The sequence below is a fragment of the Pongo pygmaeus genome, chromosome 10 (assembly GCF_028885625.2).
Source record: "Pongo pygmaeus isolate AG05252 chromosome 10, NHGRI_mPonPyg2-v2.0_pri, whole genome shotgun sequence".
In the NCBI taxonomy this organism is placed as follows: domain Eukaryota; kingdom Metazoa; phylum Chordata; class Mammalia; order Primates; family Hominidae; genus Pongo; species Pongo pygmaeus.
In genome coordinates this window covers 103,919,424-103,941,530 of record NC_072383.2, presented here as the reverse complement: position 1 = coordinate 103,941,530, position 22,107 = coordinate 103,919,424, and the positions used below count along the sequence as shown (strand labels likewise).

The 22,107-nt window shown below is 43.2% G+C and overlaps 1 long non-coding RNA gene across 1 annotated transcript in view; it reads right to left on the bottom strand.

Moving 5' to 3' along the window:
- Positions 1 to 22,107, bottom strand: part of LOC134737617 (uncharacterized) — a 117,310-nt gene that overhangs the window by 87,891 nt on the left and 7,312 nt on the right. The window contains exon 2 of the long non-coding RNA XR_010122692.1: positions 16,313 to 16,394. This is a non-coding gene — a long non-coding RNA (uncharacterized LOC134737617). The remainder of the gene's footprint in view (positions 1 to 16,312; positions 16,395 to 22,107) is intronic.

The window sequence follows — 22,107 nt, the reverse complement described above, 5'->3', positions numbered from 1 at the left end:
GAATCATTAATCATCTCATCTCCGCCACTGTCCTGTGACATAGACATCATCTCTAGCATACAAATTAGAAAAGCAAAACGGATGCTGTCGGTCCCCCAGACTTTCCGTCCTGGCCCACGCCGGAAGGCATCTATGTGGCTTCCTGTGTGTCTCCACCCCATGGCACTCTCTGGCTGCTTGAGTCTCCTCTGGCCACATCAGGCAGTGTGAAATGGCCAGGGAGTTAAAACTTCCAAGAACAACCCTCAGCCAGTGAGGGATGGAAGTTGGTGAATAAACACCCCAGCACCCTCACCCTGCATTCCACCAACCCCAGGATGTGTCCTGCACAGTCTTCATCGCAGTTGTGGCACTGAGACCGAGTTGCCCACTTGTGATTACACCAATAATTGGGTTTCCTCCCTTTTCTGAGTCCCTGCCCAGTCCCTCCTGGTGCATCCTGGGATCAGCTCCCAAATGAACTATTTGCACTCAAATACTTGTCTCAGGATGTGCTTTTGAGGGAGCCCAAAGTAAGACAATAGCTGAGGTTCAGAGAGCTTCAGTTGCCCATGATCTCACAGTTAAAAAGCTTGGCTGAGCCACAGTTGATGACCTCTTCTTCTGATTCCAAAGTGCCTACCTGTCCTTGTCCCCTGGCCTCTCTGCCTTATACCCTACCCGGCTGTTGGGGAATTAAGTGAGATAATGCAGATGAAGAAGAGGGCCAAATGGCAAGCGAATGATTTTAATGCTTTCACTGGCTGTTCCCCATGGCCCTGTGAGGCAGACAAGAGGTAGACAAGTTTGACGCCCACTCTATAGAAAACTGAGGCTCAAGACCTTGTACAAAGCTACTGGCTAATAGGTGACAAATGACAAGATGATTCTCAGCTCCTCCAGGTCTATTTTGCATCCTTCTCTGCATCTCTCTGTACCTGGGAGGCTAATGCCACTGGATATCTCCACCCAGGCCCCCTTGCCCTCTGGCTGCTAGTTTCACCCAACAGAAGGCATGGACAGGAAGAGAGAAGAGAGGGTTATTTAGATCCCTGGTCCCTCTTTGATGGGCTGTGTTTCTCTTCCTAAGCCATAGCTCCCATCCAACCACTTTAGTTTTTGTTTTTTTTTTTTTAACTAATTTAGATTTGTATAGGGTTTTTGCTTTTTTTTTTTTTTTTTTTTTTTTTTTTTTAGAAATCTCAAATCCTGGGGAAGAGAAGAGGAAATGACATCAGTTCACTAAGACCTCAGTACACTTTCCAAGTGCCAATAGGCCCCATCCCTGTCTCAGGGCTCCAGCTCTCACCAGATAACCAGATACTGTGGGTAGGAGCTCACCCTGGTCTTGCCCTTCGGCAGGCATTAGGGCTTCTGCTGTTTCTGGTCCCAAGGTGTTTCTCACCCGAGCCCACATCTCTACAAATAATCTTCATGACACTCTCTTCACTTAAATCCTTTAAAGTGTCATTTTCATTCTTGTTGAGACTTTGGCTGATCTGGAAGCCTTAGCAATCAATGAAAGGGGGAGAAAATAGAGTACGTTATGGAGCAAATATCATTCTCCAGGCTCTGTGTTGAGTCCTCTGTTCGTGAGCCTCACAATACTGCTGTGAGGTAGGGAATAAGATGATTCTCATTTCACAGATAAATGACTTGAGGCTAAGAAATGGTACATGGACCAAAATCCAGGTCAGTTAGAATTGACAGCCCATGCTCTCTCCCCAACACCACAAAGACCACACTGTTCTCTAACCTGACTTGCCTTCACTGTAAATAACTATTGGGACCAGAGCCCTCCAACCTTGCCCTGGGCATGTCAGGAAACCCGAGAACACCCCGCCTGTGGCAAGGGTGTAGCATCTTTATGGCAAATGAGCTTTCCATGAATGGAAACAGCCTTTCCCTTCGGTGAGGAGAGGCAGGATTTCATGTGAATGTGTGATGACTGGCAGGGAGCCAAGAATAAGAGCAGGAAATGGGAGCCCAAGTGAGATAACTGCCACGGACATTGAGGGGAGGGGGCAGGATAAACAGAGGGGGTTCAATTTTGCAAAGCATTGGAGAGCTCTTTGGATTAAGGACGGCCCTTGGGGATAGCCGGGGATATTAGGAAAAGGGGGAGAGAGCCTTGGCAGCTAGCAGAGACTGAGTGCTGGTGGAGCAATTAAAGGGCGGAGCAAGTGGCCAGGAAATCACAGAATAATGCAAAACCCAAAAGCAGGCATCTAAAATGTGCAAAAAAAAAAAATTATAAGGCAAAACATAGCAGACCAGAGTGTGTGCTTAGTAGCTAAAAATATTTGAGACAACATGTTAGAATGAGAAACATATGGAGTAAGTGGCAGCTGCCATTCAATTTAGCAGCTCAAGAAATGTGACTTGGCCCCGTGGGCATTGGGAGGAGAAAATACTTGGAAAGAAAGAGTCCAGAATTCTAAATAAAGACATGAGGCTGAATGGGCACAGAGGAGTTTTCCCCAATATTTGACAATTGTGAATAAGATCAGAAATACTAGATGAATCACAAGATCTATTAGAATAGTGCAAATTTTTTTCTCCTCACTCTATATAAATCTACAACATACCTGTTACAAATTAATCATAACTTCCAGCTATTTAGCACCCACATACCAGGCACTTTGCATATATTATTTTGAATTCTCCCAACAACCCTGCAAGTAATATTATTGTCCCCATTAGATTTGGAAGCTGAAGCACAGAGAGTTTGAGTGACTTGCCCAACGTCACACAAACATGTGGTGAGAGGCCTGGTGAGGAATGAAATGCAGATCACTGTCCCCGGGCACATCCCATTACCCCGTGGCAAATCCCAAAATCTAGGCTTTCAAAATACTCTCATTTTCAGAAAAGAAAACAGAGGCATAAAAAGGGGAGAGATGTATCCTACAGAAGTGGAGACCCCAGAATTTCACCAAAGTTCTAGGGAGTTTGGGAAGAGAAATCTTAAGATTACTGAGCCCAATTCCTCTACTTTAATGTCAACGTGATCCCTCCAAGATCCAGAGCCACAGGGCAGCAGGGTAGCACATTTTTCAAGCACAGTAGCACAGATTCCTACCATTCATGTATTCATTTATTCAGTCAACAAACATTTATCAAGTCACTGCTTGGTGCCAAGAACTATGTGCTATGAAAATATTTTTCCAATAGGCAGCTAGAAGGTGCTTGGTTTGCATTTCCTTTTGGGTTTCTTTTTCTTTTTAGCACATTTCCACTTAATTCACTGCATCAGGTCCTCAAATGCTCCTCCAAAAACTCTGCTCAGCTAATAAGCAGCATACTGCTCTCTTTAGAATATTTATGATCAAATAACAGTCCTTTGTTTTTTCCAGTGGTGATTGAGTTTTCTGTTCGGTAACAACGGCAGCTCTGAAAGCGTGTATTTTCTTTAGCAAATATGAACAGTAAAGGCCTCTTATATTCCCTTTTCTGAGCTGAAGAAGGTAATTAAAGGGTGCTTTATAAAAGGATCTGAAAAAACAAACATGGATTTGGCTAGAATTTTATTGGAAAACTAGAAACCTAGAGAGGGGGAAGAAAATAGGTTTTCCAAATACCAAAACATTCTGAACAAACATGCTGGCCTACTCATCAATAAGCTTTTGCTATGTAACAAATGACTCCTAAAACTTAGTGGCTGAAGACAACAAACACTTATTATTTCCCATGAACCAGTGGGTCTGCTATGTGGTTTGTCTGGGACCCTTTGGCCGGGACTGAGTGGTCTAGGACAGCATCCTCAACCTTTTTTGGCACCAGAAACCAGTTTCATGGAAGACTTCTCCACAGACATAGGTGGAGTGGGTAGAGAGGATGGCTTCGGAATGAAGCTGTTCCACCTCAGATCATCAGGCATTAGTTAAGTTCTCATAACGAGCATGCTACCTAGATCCCTCATATGCACAGTTCACAATAGGGTTCATGCTCGTGTGATAATTCTTTTTTTCTTTTTTGAGACGGAGTCTCGCTCTGTCATCCTAGCTGAAGTGCAGTGGCACGATCTCAGCTCACTGCTACCTCCACCTCCCAGGTTCAAGTGATTCTTCTGCCTCAGCCTCCTGAGCAGCTGGGACTACAGGCGAGCGCCACCAAGCGCGGCTAATTTTTTTTATATTTTTAGTAGAGACAGGTTTCACCATATTGGTCAGTCTGGTCTCGAACTCTGGACCTCGTGATCCACCCGCCTCAGCCTCCCAAAATGCTGGGATTACAGGCGTAAGCCACTGCGCCCGGCCTCCTGTGAAGATTTAATGTTGCCACTGATGTGACAGGAAGCGGAGCTCAGGCGGTAATGCTCACTCATCTGCCACTAACCTCCTACTGTGTGACCCAGTTCCTAAGAGGCCACGGATCAGTACCAGTCTGTGGCCTGGGGTTTGGGGACCCCTGGTATAGGATACCACAACATATGTCTGAGGCCTTGCCTGGGACGCATGGGGCCCCTCTCTTCCTTCAGGGGCCTAGCCTGGCTTCTTTACACACCATGGAAGGGTTCTCAGTAGCAAGCCTAGGCAAGTGCTTTTCAGGACTTTGCTGTATCATATTGGCTACTCTCCCACTGGCTAAACCAAGTTACAAGGCCAAGCCAGATTCAAGAGATGGAAGAATAGAATCTGCTTCTTAAGAGGTGGGTCTACAAAATACTGTGCCCATTTTTTTCTCCTCATTCCTTCTGCTGCTGAGACTTTTGCTGGCTGAGAGCCCTCAACTGTTATCTCTCTCCAGAAATTCCTCTTTTTTCCCTGAAGAAAGCTGCCTCACTGAAGGACACTCCACCTTCCCAAGGGCAGCCTACAATGGTAAGTGGCTGTCTTAGTACATTTGGGCTGCTACAACAAAGTGCCATGGACCAGGTGGCCTAAGAACAACAGAAACTCATTTCCCACAGTTCTGGAGGCTGGAAGTTGAGGGTCAGGGTGCCAGCACCATTGGGTTCTGGTGGAGGTTCTCTCTGGGTTGTAGTTGGTCGTCTTCTCATTTTATCCTCACGTGCCAGAAAGAGAGCAAGAGAGATTTCTGGGGTCTCTTTTATAAAGGCATTAATCCCACTCATGAGGGTTTCATCCTCAGGACCTAATCACTTCCCAAAGGCCCCATCTCCATCACATTTGGGGGTTACGATTTCAGCATGAATTTTTGGAGAGACACAAACATTCAGCCCACTCCACTAGTCAAAACAGGAATATAAAGGCCTAGGCCATTGCCCGAACCTGGGACAAGTCTGAAGGTTCAGAGCTTCCCAAAGGGGTCAGCTGAGGCCTTAGATGAAACTGAATTGCAATCCAACACCTCTCTCTTCTCGATCTCGCTTCCTGCCCTGCCACCACAGGTGTCCATGCTGAGCACACCTCCTTGTGAACCTATGCACTCGAATCTCTGTCCAGCACCTGCTTCCTGGGGAATCAACCAAACAGATGATGCCAGGAGTAGTCTGAGAAAGAAGATGCTAAGATGGGATCTGAGGCTGCCAGCTGACCACTGACAGGCAATGAGATCCCCGTTACCGTTGGTACACCAAGCTGATAAAGCCCTGACACAAGATGGCGATGAAACTGGCAAAACTTCCATTGGTGTTAAAATGGAATGGGATACAGGTGGAAGGAAAACCACTAGAGGGGTAATGTATTTGGTGTTAAAAATATATGGGAAACAGTCATTACAAGGGCAGTGGAATTAAATGGCTATCACTGGAGAACAATGTTTGCTTTGGAAAAAGATGACAAAAGACTGAGGGTGACTAACAGTCAACTAAAAACGGAACACAAAAGCTCAAGTGCCTCCTTAGCACCGTTAAAAAAAGAAAAAAAAAAAGACTCTTATCTCCTGTAGCAAAGGAGGTTAAATTCTCAACCTTAGGTAGCTTTGCTATGATAGGGTCAGGACCCTGGCTGGAAAAGCAATGTGACCTTGAGGGATGACAGCTGGGTTAATGCCCCTGAAAAAGCATGAAATCTCCGATTTCTCTGAATGCCTGGGCCTGCGAAATGGCCCCATCTTGTGAAGTTCCATCCCTGTTTCTTCCTGGAAGGGGATGCAGAGGCCTCTCCCACGTAAGAGAATATGTGTACCCCTGTGATCTGCCCATACTTCTTGCTGGCCTCTAAGCCAGGTGCACATCCCAGCAATACAACCCAGCTGTGGAGGTGCTGAACCTTATAAGGAGGAAAAGGACTCTACCCTGTAGGAACTACAGAATCCTGCCAAGTCTTATCAGGAAAGAGATTGCATTCGAAGGGTGCTGGATTGAGGAAGGTGTGAGAATTAGAAAACAGCACTGGATAAAAGAGAATGTATCATTATGGGGGCACTTTCTCTGAATATAGGATTTAATACCCTGGCAGGGACCCTGAGAGACACTGCAAACTTGCTGTTAGGATGGCTCCTGGAAGCATGGAGAAAACAAGTTGTTGGGTTTTTTTAAGTATTCCATCCTGGCTGGGCATGATGGCTCACGTCTGTAATCCCAGTGCTTTGGGAGGCTAAGGCAGGAGGATAAGGACACATCTAGCAGCAGGATTAGAGAAAACAACTTGGAGGTGAAGCCAAACGCAGGACTCCACTCCTTCTTCCCTGAATTAAATGCACACCCACGCCTGGGCAACATAGCAAGACCTCGTCTCTACAAAAAAATAAAATAAATATAAATATATAATAAATAAAAAATTAGCCAGGTGTGGTGGCACGTGCCTGCAGTATTCCAGCTACTCAAGAGGCTGAGGTGGGGGATCACTTGAGCCCAAGAGGTCAAGGCTGCTGTGAGCTGTGATCATGCCACTGCAATCCAGCCTGGGTGACAGAATGAGACCCTCTCTCAGTGTATTAGGCCATTCGCACACTGCTGTAAAGACATATCTGAGACTGGGTAATTTATAAAGAAAAAGAGGTTTAATGGACTTACAGTTCCACATGGCTTGGGAGGCCTCACAATCATGGCAGAAGGCAAAAGGCACATCTTACATGGCGGCAGGCAAGAGAGAGAATGATAGCCAAGTGAAAGGGATCTCCTCTTATAAAACCATCAGATCTCTTCTGAGTTATTCACAACCATGAGAACAGTATAGGGGTAATCACCCCCATGATTCAATTATCTCCCACCAGGTCCTTCCCACAACACGTGGTAATTATGGGAGCTATAATTCAAAATGAGATTTATGTGGGGACACACAGCCAAACCGTATCACTCAAAAAAACAATAAAAATAAATATATGTATACCCAGTGTCAGGTATAACTGCAGATTGCCTTGTTCCCTCCTGGCAACTCCTCCAGATGCTCAACCTGCTCTAGGCTCTTTCCCCATGGAGGAAGCAGCTGCAAAGGCAACAGCTTGGACAAACCCTGCCCCTGAGTTCAGAAGGGGCTATGCTGGCTATGGTCACTTCCCCTGGTCTCAATCTCACCCATGAGATATGTCCTTCCACCCCTGGGAGACATATTAGTAAAAGGGGTGGAGATAAGGACAGGGGAAAGAGAAGGACAGAAGAGAGAGAAATGGAGTTCCTTCCTCCCCTGTCCCACAGAAGTCAGGGCTGGGTAGGGCAGGTATTAAGAAGCCCAATTATGGCACTGGCCCTGGGTGTGGAAGGCATTATGATCTTTATAAATGATCATAGCATTCATAGCTACCATTTGTTGAATTATCTGATGTGCCAGACATTGTGCTATTCACAATAGCAAAGACTTGGAACCAACCCAAATGCCCATCAATGATAGACTGGATAAAGAAAATGTGGCACATATACACCATGGAATACTATGCAGCCATAAAAAAAAGGATGAGTTCCTGTCCTTTGTGGGGACATGGATGAAGCTGGAAACCATCATTCTCAGCAAACTAACACAAGAACAGAAAACCAAACACCGCATGTTCTCACTCATAAGTGGGAGTTGAACAGTGAGAACACATGGACACAGTGAGGGGAACATCACACACCAGGGCCTGTCGGGGGTAGAGGGCTAGGGGAGGGATAGCATTAGGAGAATACCTAATGTAGATGACAAGTCAATGGATGCAGCAAACCACCATGGCTTGTGTATACCTATGTAACAAAACTGCACATTCTGCACATGTACCCCAGAACTTAAAGTATAATAAAAAAATTGGCTAGATAATTTGATGATATTAAGTAATCATTGTTACTATATTTAGGTGTGATAATGTTGAAAATGAATAGTTCTAATAGTTTAGAGATGTACACTGGAATATTCACAGATACAATAATATGATGTCTGGAATTTGCTTCAAAATAACACTGGGAGAGATGAGATGGAAGTACAGATCAAGCAAGTTTGGCCATGACTCAGTCATTGTTGAAACCAGCTGATGAGTGCATGAGGATTTATGATATGATTCTGGATATTTTTTGTGTGTGTTTGAAATTTTCCATAATAAAAGTTTAAAAGTATATATGCAAAGGGGCCTGATTTGATGGGTGGATGAGTCATGGTAGAAAGAGTTCTTCCTTGAACACATCTGTGCTTCACAGCTGTATGTATGGATTGAGGGGAGATGTCAGCTTGTGGCTGGGGCCCCAGGCAGTGGGGAGAAAGGGAAAATGCTAGGCAAATAGTCAGGCTTATTGAAGGGTCTATCAAGAGCAGAGGTGGAGTATACCTCCAACAAGCAGGCAAGAACACCAAAAGAAAGACCTACCAAGAGGTGGGAGGAAACCAACATGGTGTACACATAGATACTTGCTGCTTAGGGCTGCCAGACTAATTTCCAGACCCCACCCCTTGGCAGATACAGGGCACCCAATGTACTGCCAGAGTTGGGTAGATTGATTCCAGAAACGGGCGGGACTGAGCTTGCCAGCAAAGGTCCCTGGTGCCCAAGCCGAGCTCAGTGGGAGAAAGGCAGACAGTAATACATACAGCACCTTAACCCTCTGGAGAGAATACTGAAGCAATTTTAGGATTGAATGGGGGTCCATTATAGAAAGGTTTTTTTATTGCTTGCCTTCGTTTTCTGGGAAAAGCTTGCAGTCCCTGTGTGGTTGAGACCACCATGTTGGAACCACATGGCCCCACCTGACTAATCCAAGGGTTCACACCTAACCCTGAGGAAAAAAGATCTGTAGGATAAGTTGGTCCATCACATTTTTCTCAAGAATTTGAACTAAGAAACCAAGATTGAGAACGGTGAACCACACCATCAGGTAGTGCAGCCATTGAATGGATAAGATCATGTGTTCCCACAGTGGGCAAGTGAGTCACACAAAATGGGTCTGGGTCTCATTTGTCTGTGTAACTCTAAGTGAGTTACTTGGTCTCCTTGAACCTGTTTCCTTATCTGTAATGTGGAGATAATAAAGGTAACCATTCCAAAGTGATTTTTATGAGGATAAAATGAAAGTGTTTATAAAATGCTTATATAGCAAAAGTTCAATAACTATTAGCTATTATTATTATTACTAGTAGTGTTAATACTACTCTTGGCTATGGCTATTTTTGGCCTTGTGAGAGCAAAGGAAGCCAGTCAGAGACAGACAATGCTAATCTGGCTTGAACATTGCCGAACACCAGGCACTGTGCTAAATACTTGAGAGCTATTAATCCACTGAAACCTCACAACACCCCCAGAATCTGGCAATGTTCATTTCACCAGTGAAGAAACTGAGGCACAAACTGAGTGATTTGCCAAAAGTTTAGGAAGTGGCGATGACAAGAATGAACATTGACCTTCTGTTTCTGGGTCTATACTCTTAATCGCTCTGCAACTGCTCCATTATACAAATGAAAAAGCTGAGGCTCAGAGAAGATCATGCAGCTACCGAGAAATGGGAGGAAAAGGGAACCCCTGCACTGACCAAGAACCAGAGAGCACAACTTGCATCCCTAAAGTCCAACTCCAGTTCCTGCGAGGCCCAAGCTTCTTTATGTTCCAGTGTGATGATAATCTGTTTTCACCTTCAAATGACCCCCCTCATTTAAGTCACCTTGAGTTTTGTTTCCTTAGCTCTGACTAACACAACAGGAACTGTGATGTGCTTCAGTCACCCACATTAGAATCCTATATCCTAAACCTCTGATGAAGTGGTTCTGATGCCAGGACAAACATCTTGTCATGGGGATTACATCTCAAATGTCTGGTTATTCTAATGAAGCTCATTCTGCCCCTGCTCCACCTAATGATCACTTCTATACGGCATCCATGTTAACCAGAATAAACACTCAGCCCCTCTGCACAAAGAAGGCCTTGACAGACAGGGTGGTCAACACGTGGCCAGAACAAGATTCAGTGTGGATAATTCCCTTTTGAGAAAACACCCCCTTAGCCAGGAGTCACAAAATAAACAGAGACAGGGCAAAACCATGAACAAGAGAAAACTTGAAAGCCAAAATGTTAAGAACAGTGCAAAAAGAGTCTTCTAAATGAGGCCAGACTCAAAACTCAAGACCTTCTCTTTTGCCCTGCCTGTTTTTCCACCCATCACCTCCAACCCTCAAATTTTCAAAAAAAAAAAAAAAAAAAAAACCATTAAAAAACCTATAAATTATTCCATCTGAGACCAAAGTTGTTCAAAGTAAAGAAAGAATGCAGCAAAGAATTCCAGTTGTCAAATATCTGAAGCTAACTAGTAGGCCTCAGTCATCTCCCATTTCATCTAAAGAGAAACCACCAGCCCCACACCCACACCCAAGAATCAACAACTGGGAAACAATATAATTGCCCATAAAACTTGTAAAGTCAACATGGATTTTAGAAGAAAAAAGAAAAAGAGAATGATCCTCTTTAAATAGGGCAAGAGCTTACAGTAAAGGCGTGCTATTTGAGTTGATGGAGTGAAGCACTGTAACTCCAAAATCATATAGCTCCAGGCCCGTATCTAGACCCTGCTGCTTAGCAGCCAGTAACCTTGGGCAAGTGACTTTGCCTCTCAGTGCCTCCGTTTCTTCATCTGAATAATGGGGGTGATAAAAATAGAACCTGCTTCAGATGGTTGCTAGGAAGACTCATGCACAGTGGCATATTGAACACACTCCATGTATGCCCATTATTATTCTTTATAATAAATTTAATTATATAAATATTCATGTGATTATGATGGCATGTTTAGTTAGATAAGTAGAGGAACCAAAGGTGTCCTCAAAGGTGAAGCAACATGTGTGACCCTGGCTTCTATGGAAACCTTAAAAACAAAATGGGGGCAATTTCCAGGTCCCCAGATTCTGGAATGTGGGGATTGTGAAGAGGAGAACATGAGCTTTCTACCACAGATTCCTGTCATGCCTGCCTCACTCCAAGGCAAGTCTGTGGAATGGAAGAGGGAATGAAGGAGGATTAGTAGGAAGCACCTGGCTGAGCACTTCTCCAGTGCCGAGTATGGGGCTGAGAGCCACACATGTACACACACACATAAGCTCATGCAATCTCCATGATTCCACAGTAAGGCAGGTATTATTAGATTGCTGCAAAAGCAATTTTGCACACTGGAAAGGCAGTAGAATCATGCCTTTCCAACGGTCCCCTAAAGTCTTAGCTCATTTCAGCATGAGCTAATTTTTTCTTCACCAACCTAATAATATGGTTTTGCATTAAAAAAAAAAAAGGCAAAAACCGCAATTACTTTTGCACCAACTCATATTCTCATTCCCATTTTACAGATGAGGAAATTGAGAGTTAGAGACATTCTGTGACTTGCTCAAGGTCATGTAGCCAGTAAGTAAAAGAACTGGGATTTTGATCCAATTAGCTGTCACTACTACACTGCAGTGTCTTCTGATAACACACAGATATTTCCCTTCTCTGGGCCTCAGTTTTTTTCAACTACAAAATGGGGTTTGCGCTAAAGCCCTTTGTAGCACTCACATTCTATGGCTACATATATTTTTAAGATTGTCGTTCAGCCAGAATCACCATTTTCCAGCCAAGGGAAAGAGGAAATGGGCTGACATATGTTCCCTGTGCCTTTTCACAATTTTGTTTCTTGAGCTAATTACAAGTGGAACTGAATGGAGGATGATTCTGTAGCCAGTGAAACACAGGTGTCTCACAGGATGTCACACTGATGTCACACACCCACACTCGGCTTTATGAACGGGTGTGGAGGGCGAGAGTCTTGCCAGGAGGACTGACGCTGGTGTTCAGCACCTTGGGTCAGCAGGTGGACTCTGTTCTGTTGCTTTTGGTATTCCACCTCCTGTCCCAGAAAGGGTTATGGCAGAGCAGGGGTGGCCTCATCATGCTGTGGTTCAAAGTACTAGCTTTGGAATCCACCAGCCTGAGGTCAGTTCTCTGTCCATTCGCTGACCAACTACATGACCTCAGACAAATCACTCGACCTGTCACAGCCTCAGCTTCACGATCTACAAAATGACAGTAGTGGTGTTTACTACACAGGTGTGCAGAGGGCTGGATGTGATAATGCAGGTACATCAGTTAGCATAGTGCCTGAACCCAGGTCACCCTAAGTGAAAAGCAGCTCTCATTTTCAATGGATGATGCAAGAACATTTCAGTACAGGAAGCCATCAAGCCTATCACAGCCCCAAAACATCAAGAGCATAGACTTAAAGATCAGTTGGAGATTAGAACTTACCCTCTCTTCACATAAAAGATGTCCAGGCCAGGCATGGTGGCTCATGCCTGTAATCCCAGCTCTTTGGGAGGCTGAGGTAGGCAGATCTCTTGAGCTCAGGAGTTTGAGGCTAGCCTAGGCAACATAGTGAAACCCCTTCTCTACAAAAAAAAATACAAAAAATAATAGCCAAACATGGTGGCACCCACCTGTAGTCCCAGCTACTCAGGAGGCTGAGGTGGGAGAATCACCTAAGCTGATAGCGAGCCATGATTGTGCCACTGCACTCCAGCCTGGGCAATAGAGCAAGACTCTGTCAAAAAAAAAAAAGTTCAGATGTTGAGGCTGGAGTGGAACAAAAGTGCTGATCCTAATGAACATAATATTCCCAACCATCAGAAGTGAATAACTTAGGCAAACATTTCTGGGTATTCATGAAATGAACTCAACAGAGTGCTGCTGAAAATTCTGGAGGAAAGACAGTTTATCAGAGTGCCCGCAAGTCTGCCAAAAGCCTTCTCCAACATCTTGACTCTCAACCGCACATCCTTAGTTGAAAACACACCATTTAAAAAGCCATTGAAAGGCTCTGGCCAGGAAAGGAAAGTCACTTTCCATGGATCAGCAAAAAAGAATCTACTCCTGACAGCCAAAGCCTCCCCACTACTCCTCTCACCAATTAGCGAAAATACAACCTTGATCTCTAAACCAAAATAAACTGCTTCCATTGTGTGGCTTTCACAAATGATTGAGCAAGATCAGCACCTGAAACCCCTTCAGGTATTGTATTAGTCTGTTCTCATGCTGCTAATAAAGATAAAGACTTGCCTGAGACTGGGTAATTTATAAAGGAAAGAGGTTTAATTGACTCACAGTTCAGCATGGCTGGGGAGGCCTAAGGAAACTTACAATCATGGTGGAAGGGGAAGCAAACATGTTCTTCTACACATGGCAGCAGGAAGGAGAAGAATGACAGCCCAGTGAAGCGGGGAAAGCCCCTTATGAAACCATCAGATCTCCTGAGAACTCATTCACTACCACAAGAACAGCAGCATGGGAGTAACTGCCCCATGATTCAATTACCTCCCACCAGGTCCCTCCCACGACATGTGGAGATGATGGGAACTACAATTCAAGATGAGATTTGGTGGGGACACAGCCAAACCATATCAGGTATGCTCTCCCAAGGGACAGACTACAAGGCCACGTTTAACACTGCAAATTAAACTCCTTAGGCTGCATCTTGGGAAAATAACGAACCAGTATTAAAGAAGGATCTTTCGATCACTGAATCCTTCTCTGAAGTAGCCAGTGGCAAAAAAAAAAAAAGGAAGAAAAGTGCTCAACAAATGCACAGAAATGTGCACCATGGAAAGAACTCAATTGCACTGATACCCATACGAAGAAAAAAGGGAGAAAGAACTCAGGAATTCAAACAAGAAAATAAGAGAGTGTATTAATAATATTCATTGCAGCATAACAAATTAACCCAAAGTTCAACAGCTTAAAACAACAAATATTTATTATCTCACACAATTTCTATGGGTCCAGAATTCTGGAGCACCTTAGCTGAGTAGTTCTAGCTCATTCTCTCATGAAGTTGCAGTGAAGATGTTGGCCAAGGATGCCTTTATCTGAAGGCTTGACTGGAACTGGTGGGTCTGCTTCTGGAGGCTCATGCACATGTTGTTCGTTGTTTTCAGGAGGCGTCAGTTCCTCCTCAATGAGCTACTTGAGTGTCTTCACAACATAGCAACTACTTTCCCCAGAGAAAATGCTCAAAGAGAGAGCAAGGTGGAGCCACAATGTCTTTTCTGACCTAGCCTCCAGAGTAACTCACTGTCATTTCTACAATATTCTACTGTTTGCACAGATCAGCCCCATTCAATGTTGTCACTGACACAAGAGATGCATATCAGGAGGCAAGGATCATTGGGACCATCTACTAGCTATCACAGAGAGCCAAACAGAAAAGAGGTTAGCTTACAAATAGATTTTAATTACTAAATTATGGCATAATTGCAAATGGCAATTCAGCCAGGGAAAGTAATGATTTCTTAGGCTAGTAACATCAGTCAAAGAGCACACATGGTACTTCTAAGAGGCGAAAGGTAACATAAGTGATACGCTAGGTGTTAGAATGCCGATTTTATTTATTACACTACCTTTGTACCTCCTGATAGGACACATGAGGTAGAATAAGGGGGACAGTTCCATGTGCTGCTAATTAGATTACTACAACTGGAATGAAGACTGTTCAGTTAAGGAAAACATGAGGTTGGCGAGTTTTGACTTCTTGCCAAGGCCAAGGCAGCCTTGGCTCAGTTTGGGGCATTTCCTATCCAAGGGTGGATCCTGAGAAATGCAGGTGTGGAGTTACCACAGAGCTCAGAGAATCCCTAACAGGAAAGGATAAAAATGTAATTCAGCAGGGACACTAATTGCAATAAGGTCCAGAAATTGCAATAGAGAGCCTGGGGGTTTATTCAGAGCTCCTCTCCCGCCACCCCACAAAGGTTCTTAACTATAGTCCTTGCTTCTTCAACATCACAAGATTGCCAAACAATATACACTCCGTATTTCAGAGACTTTCTGCTTGCCTCCTGGCTTAAGCCATTTCAGAAATCAGCAAATATCTTGAGAGGGAAATTGACCTTGTACGGGATCAGTTCACTGCCTCTCCCTTCTCCCTGGGACTTTGGCCCCTCAACCTCTACATTGTGTCTTTCTAGCCCTGCGAGACAGCCAAAAATTCTGCCTCTTATTAGTAGCCCTTCTGTCCAGACACTTTGCCTCAGTTCTCACCCCATACCCGTAATGGGCAAATGCCTCGAAGGGGAAAGTAGCTATAGAATGTCAACTAACCTCTGTGATTCCCCCTTCTCTAGGATTTTGGCCCCTCAAGTCTTGGCTGCCTCTGAAGTTCTCTCATGCCTTTAAACAGATTTTTTTCATATATCTTTACAGGTTTTCTAGTTGTTCTTAGAAGATAAGTAGCCTAATTTGAGCTACTTCATTACCTGCAGGAGTATACTTTTATATTTCCAGATATATAAAGTTTTTTATTTCCCATTTTGTTAGTAATTTCTAACTTCATAACATTATGTTGTCAGAGATTTCCTTGCAATCTGTTAAGACTTGCTTATGGCCTAGTACAAGATTTTTTTAAAATGTAAATACCCAATGTGTGCTTGAAAAGAACGTGTATCCTCTCATTGCTAAATGCAGAAATCTGTACATGCCCATTAGGCCAAGCTTTTTAAAATGTCTTTTTTTCAAATCACTTAATTTACATAAGTTATTGCACACATGAAATTTTGAATAGCTCATCTTTCAGTCTGGTATAAAAGAAAGGATCCAGAGGTCAGAAAACAGTAAGAATTTTTGGTCTAATAATGAATTGCTAACAATTGCTTCCATTCCTAAATTATTGTGTTGCCTTAGGGGAATTTGATGAACAAGGTTGGCAGCCAATTTAAATTTTAAAAAACACTTTTCAAATATATCTTGACACATCCAGGAACACTTTTAATTATTAGGAACCTCCATTTCTGTCTCTGTTGGATATTCATAAAATACTTCTAAACCATCTAATTGATTTTGTTTTAAAAGTTGAGTCCAAAATTTAGTCTTTCAATTACTTTCATGAAGCTTTAACTGCTCCTATAGGCATGGTAATATAGTAAGCCCCACATTGCTCTATTGAAACCATTCTGCTTACTAAAGTCAGAACTGCAACAACAACTTTAAATACAAAAATTGTCTATGACATTGCATTGTCACAACTCACCATGTTTTATCTTCTGCTGTTACTATACAGCTGATCCATTAAGCAACGACAGAGCCTCACCCAGGTTGTGCTTGAGAATGGCCTGCAAATATAAGAATGTATTCACTTGCACAGTTTTAGGCAAGCATATGAGTGCTAGCCTAAATTGTTTGAAATATTAGTGTAACAGCCCACCTGCATAAGTCAATGAGACTTCCACCAGAATTTTAAATATATGCAGAGCTCTAGTCCAAAGTTTACATAAACCATGCAACATACAATAAAGTACCAACTGGTGGTGATTTCCATTTGCTACATTTTGGTACATAACACATTTGAATCTGTGTTGTTTCTATTGTCTTTTTAATCAATTTTATTGAGGTATAATTAAAACGCAATAAAATATACCCATTTCAAGAATATATTTTGATTAGTGTTCTAAATAATTAAAAATTAGGCCAGGTAGGGTGGCTCATGCCTATAATCCCAACACTTTGGAAGACCAAGGTGGCTTGCTTGAGCCCAGGAGTTTGAGACCAGCCTAGGCAAAATGGTGAGATCTTGTCTCTACAAACAATTTAAAAATTAGCCAGACATAGTGGTGTGTACCTGTAGTCCCAGCTACTTGGAGGTTGAGGTGGGAGGATCACTTGAGCCTGGGAGGTGAAGGCTGCAGTGAGCTGTGATGGCACCACTGCACTCCAGCCTGGGTGACAGAGCGAGACTGAGTCTCAAAAAAAATCAATTTTAAAAATGATGGTTTACATTATAATCTTCAGCATTTCCATTGAATCTAATCTTTTTCATCTTAAAAATATCCTCCCTGAGATTGGCATGACCAGGTGTTTTGAAATATTACAAATCTATAATTAAACAGTTTGGTACTGGAGCATTGTATTAGTTTGCTAGAGCCCCCCTACTGGAGTACCACAGGCTGGGAGAAATGTATTGTCTCACAGCCCTGGAAGCTAGAAGTATGAAAGCAAGGTGTTGATAGGGTTATGTGCCCTGTGAAGCCTTTAGGAAAAGGATCCTTTTCTGCCCCTTTCTATTTTTTGGTGGTTGGCCAGCAATCTTTGGTGTCCCCAGGTTTATACAGGAATCACCCCAGTCCTCGGCTTTATATGGCTGTCTTCCCTGTGTGCATGTCTGTCTCTGCGTCCAAATTTCCCCTTTTTATGAGGACGCCAGCCATATTGGATTAGAGCCCACCTAATGACCTTACTTTAATTTGATTATCTCTAGAAAGACCCTATTTTCAAATAAGGTCAGTTACTGCAGTATTGGGGGTCAAGACTTTAACATATGTCTTTTGGGGGACATATTTCAACCCATAACAACCACAAATGACAGATGGGATAAAATCTTAACAGAAATCCACCCGAATACACACACAAAAAAATAGAATCTTATAAATATGGCATTTCAAACCAGTTAAGAAAAAATTGATTACTTAATACACGGTGTTTGAACGATCAGGTAGCCACCTGCTGTGTCAGCAATGGACTGTTGTACCAAGACTTGATGCCTTGCACCTTGTATGCTTTCCAGGTCCTGATTTTTGTCCCTAGGGAGGCCTCGCTGTCCTTAGGTTCTACAGAATACTCCTGTGTCCTTCCAGAAAATTTACTTTTTTGAAAGGACTGGATTGAGTTGGGTTTTGCAGCTCGCAACTATTTTAAAGGCTGATGGCCTTCTAACTGAACATTCTTTCTCCTAGTGAGAAATGTATACGTTCTTCATAAAAAAGCTTTCCTTACTGTCAGCCTGCCTCCTTCCCAATTCCATCTCATTTCTCACCTCTACCTGGAAGTAGGCTATTTGAAGTGAATTGGTTACTTCTGCATCTTTCATCATTCTGGGCCTCCCAGGAGAAGTGATCAGTCAAAGCAGAAGCTGTCCGTTGAGGGCCACTAGGAAGTCTGTGAAGCCAGCTAAGATCGCTGCTATTTTAAAAGCCAGACATCAAAGTATTTGGATGGAATCCAGAGTTTCCTGCCTCACTGCAACCTCCTTGCAGAAGAGAATCAAAATGTGGGGAAGAGGGAAAACTGCTCTAATTGAACCCCTAATTCCCGAAACTGCTATTGGACTCCTTGCTACAGAAAGGGGACTCCTTGGAAGTGAGCTTATGAAAATATTTTTCTGAAAACCAATGAGACCAAGGGCAGTGCTAAAACCAGACAAAGTGTACATCAGGCCAGAGGCTCTAGTTCTCTTCCAGGCTTCCTCTCACATTGCCCAGTTTTGCTTTTCAAAGAATAACAGTAATTCCCATCAATTATGTATCTTGCACATATACAAAAAGACTCACATGATTACATTATTTAATTCTTGCAACAGCCCCATAAGGTAGTTCTATTATTATTCTCATTTTCCAAATGAGGAAACTGAATCTCAAGGAGTTCAGCTAAGTTGCCCAAGGCCACACATTTAGGAAGTGACATAGATCAGATTTGAACAGAAGGCTTGGCTGATTCCAGAGTCTGTGCTCTTAACCTCTACTCTGTAAGCCCCAAACCAAAATATCTAAAGACACCAGAGGACATAGACATGAGTGATGCAGACCAGGGTAGACAGTAGGGAGTGGCAGGAGGTAGAAAGGGGTAGGAGAACGGCAACCTGGAGAGCTTGAGCCCCATCTGCAGAAGGCAGCCTCTTTGCAGCAACAACCAGGCTGCCCTGTGGGAATGTGAGCCCAGTGTGGCCAGATTTTTCCATAGGAGAACCTTGAAATCTGGATTTTATATAGAATCTTCCAACTTTTAGGTGTTGACTACTGATTCAATACTGATGTATAAGTATATATACTTATATATATAATATGTATTTATTTATTATATATTTATATAATTTATGTTTACATATTATATAAACATATATATGTTATATATAATATATAACATATAACATATATTATATAAATATATAACATATATAACATATATTATATAAATATATAACATATATAACATATTATATAAATATATCATATATAACATATTATATAAATATATCATATATATAACATATTATATAAATATATAACATATATTTATATTTTATATATGTTATAAATATATAACGTATATTTATATGTTATATATTATATATTATATAATATATAACATATATATTTATATAATACATAAACATGCATTATATAAATATATAATATATGTTTTACATATATATATAAAATATATATGTAGCACAAGTTAAAAATAGGCATCTACAGCCCACCGTTAGACAGAAACTCTTATTTCCCACTCCCCATGCTTGCCATGGGAGGAACTTTAGCTAGACTACCCTTACTTCTCATCTTCTGCCTCTGATTGGTGAGTTTTGGAGAAAGAACTGGGCATGCTCAACTTATCTCCTTCCTCCTCGAGAGGCAGCCTGCCGATGGAGGGTGCATGGCCTCTGCTTCCCTGGAAGGGAAAGTCTGTCTATTTAGGGATGAGGCACCCACAAACCCACTTCCTTGCAAACAGAAAACCATGTTCTCCAAACTGCCTGGCTGGTGCATTACTTTTCTGTGGCTACTGTAACAAAGTACCACAAAATGGGTGACTTAAAACAACAGAAATTCATTCTCCCACAGTTCTGGAGCCTAAAAGTCCACAATTGAGGTCCCAGCAGGCTTATGCTCCCTCTGAAGGTGCTGGGGAAGATCCTTCCTCATCAACTCCAGCTTCCAGTGACTCTGGCAATCCTTGACATCCCTAAGCTTGCAGCTGCACCACTCCAGTCTCTGCCTCTGTCTTAACCAGCTGTTCTCTCTGTGTGTCTCTGTGTCTGTCTTCCCAACACTAGTCATTGCATTAGGGCCCACCCTAATCCAGAATGACCTTGTCTTAACCGATTACATCTGCAAAGACCCTATTTCCAAATAAGGTCACATTCTGAGGTTCTAGCAGACATGATTTAGGGGCTATTCAAATCAATAGAATGGTTTTCACTTTCCCTTCTTAAGATGTGACATTTTAATCTCCACCTGTCTGATTCCCACATCTGTCTCTACACTGGTTCCAACTGGGAGAGTAAGAAAGGACCTTTGTTTCTTTATCTCCAAAAACCCCAGCAGCTGTATTTGACATGAATGCCACCAATCTGCAACCTCTCAACTGCACCATAATTAGCTCATTTCTCTCATCTCTCCTTTTTTCTCTTCTTCCTTCTCATTTCCTCTTCTCTCTCCTTCTTTGTGTTATTAACCACTCCTTTGCCAGTTAGAGCTCTGCTGTATGCTGCCTTGCTATAGTGGAAAGGCTTTGAAGTTGTACAGACCTGGGTTCAAGACCCACCGCACAACCTACCCGTCCTTACGGCCTGACTCTTTGTAGATGTTCAGTAAAGGTGAGGGCTGAACCTGCCAATGGATGAGAGGCCTTGAGGCAAATGCATTGCTCTCCTGTATCTCAGTTTCCTCTTTTGAAACATGGCAGTGTTAATAAACATCAAAGGATATCTCTGTGCTTAGTGAAAAAGACTATGAAATAAATGGTTCTGTATGAGTGGGATCAAGGAGATAGGAGTGTCATATGGTGAAATTTTGCAGATGTTAGGAGAATTCACAGCAGCTCAGCATAGTAAACAGAGCAGCCCTAGAGGCCTTCCAAGCTGAGCTCCAACATCGGGAGCTACTCCTGCCCGTAGCATCTCAGCAGAGCCTGGCTTCCTTCCCTCTCCATCTCCCTCTCCCTCTCTCCCCTATCCCACCACTTTTCCATTGCCTAATTGCCCACCCCACAACCCCCACTCCCACACACAGGCCATAGCCTCGTGGATTTCCAGCTATAAAGATCTAAGTGCTTGATACGATGTGGATGCTTATCTCCTCCAAATTTCATGTTGAAGTGTAATGTCCAATGTTTGAGGTGGGGCCTGCTGGGAGGTCTTTGGGTCATGGGGGCAGATACCTCGTGAATGGCTTGGTGCCATCTCCTCATGATAGTGACTGAGCTCTGGCGAGATCTGGTACTTTAAAAGTGTGTGACACCTCTCTACCCTCTTTCTTGCTTCTGCTCTCATCATGTGACCTGCTCCCACCTTGTCTTTCGCCATGGTTGTAAGCTCTCTGAGGTCACGCCAGAAGCAGGTGCAGGAGCCATCCTAGTAGAGCCTGCAGAACCAAGGGACAATTAAACCTCTTTTCTTTAAAAATTACCTAGTCTCAGCTACTTCTTTAGAGCAACGCAAAGAACGGCCTAATATGGTGCTATTGTGCTGAGTACTTGATACACTCCTGAGAAACAATTTGACTCTTCACCAAAGCCTTTGAAGCTGGAACAGGTGTGTGTTGCTGTCACATAAAATTCCAGATTGTTTGTTGTTATCATTGTTGTTTTTAGAGACAAGGTCTCACTCTGTCGCCCATACTGGAGTGCAGTCGCTAGATCATAGCTCACTGCAGCCTGGAACTCCCAGGCTTAAGCAATCCTCCCACCTCAGCCTCCTGAGTAGCTGGGACCACAGGTGCACACCACAATGCCCAGCTAAGTTTTACATTTTTGTAGAGACAGGGTCTCACTATATTGCCACCAGGCTGGTCTTGAATTCCTGGGCCCACTCGATCCTTCTGCCTCAGCCTCCCAAAGTGCTGGGATTACAGGTGTGAGCCACTGCACTTGGCCTCTACATTGTTTTTAAAACTGATTTTTCTGGCCGGGCACTGGGGCTTGCACCTGTAATACCAGCACTTTGAGAGGCCAAGGGAGAAGGATGACTTGAGTCCAGGAGTTTGAGACCAGCCTGGGCAACATGGTGAGACCCCATCTGCACAAAAATTTAAAAATTAGCTGGGCATGGTGGTG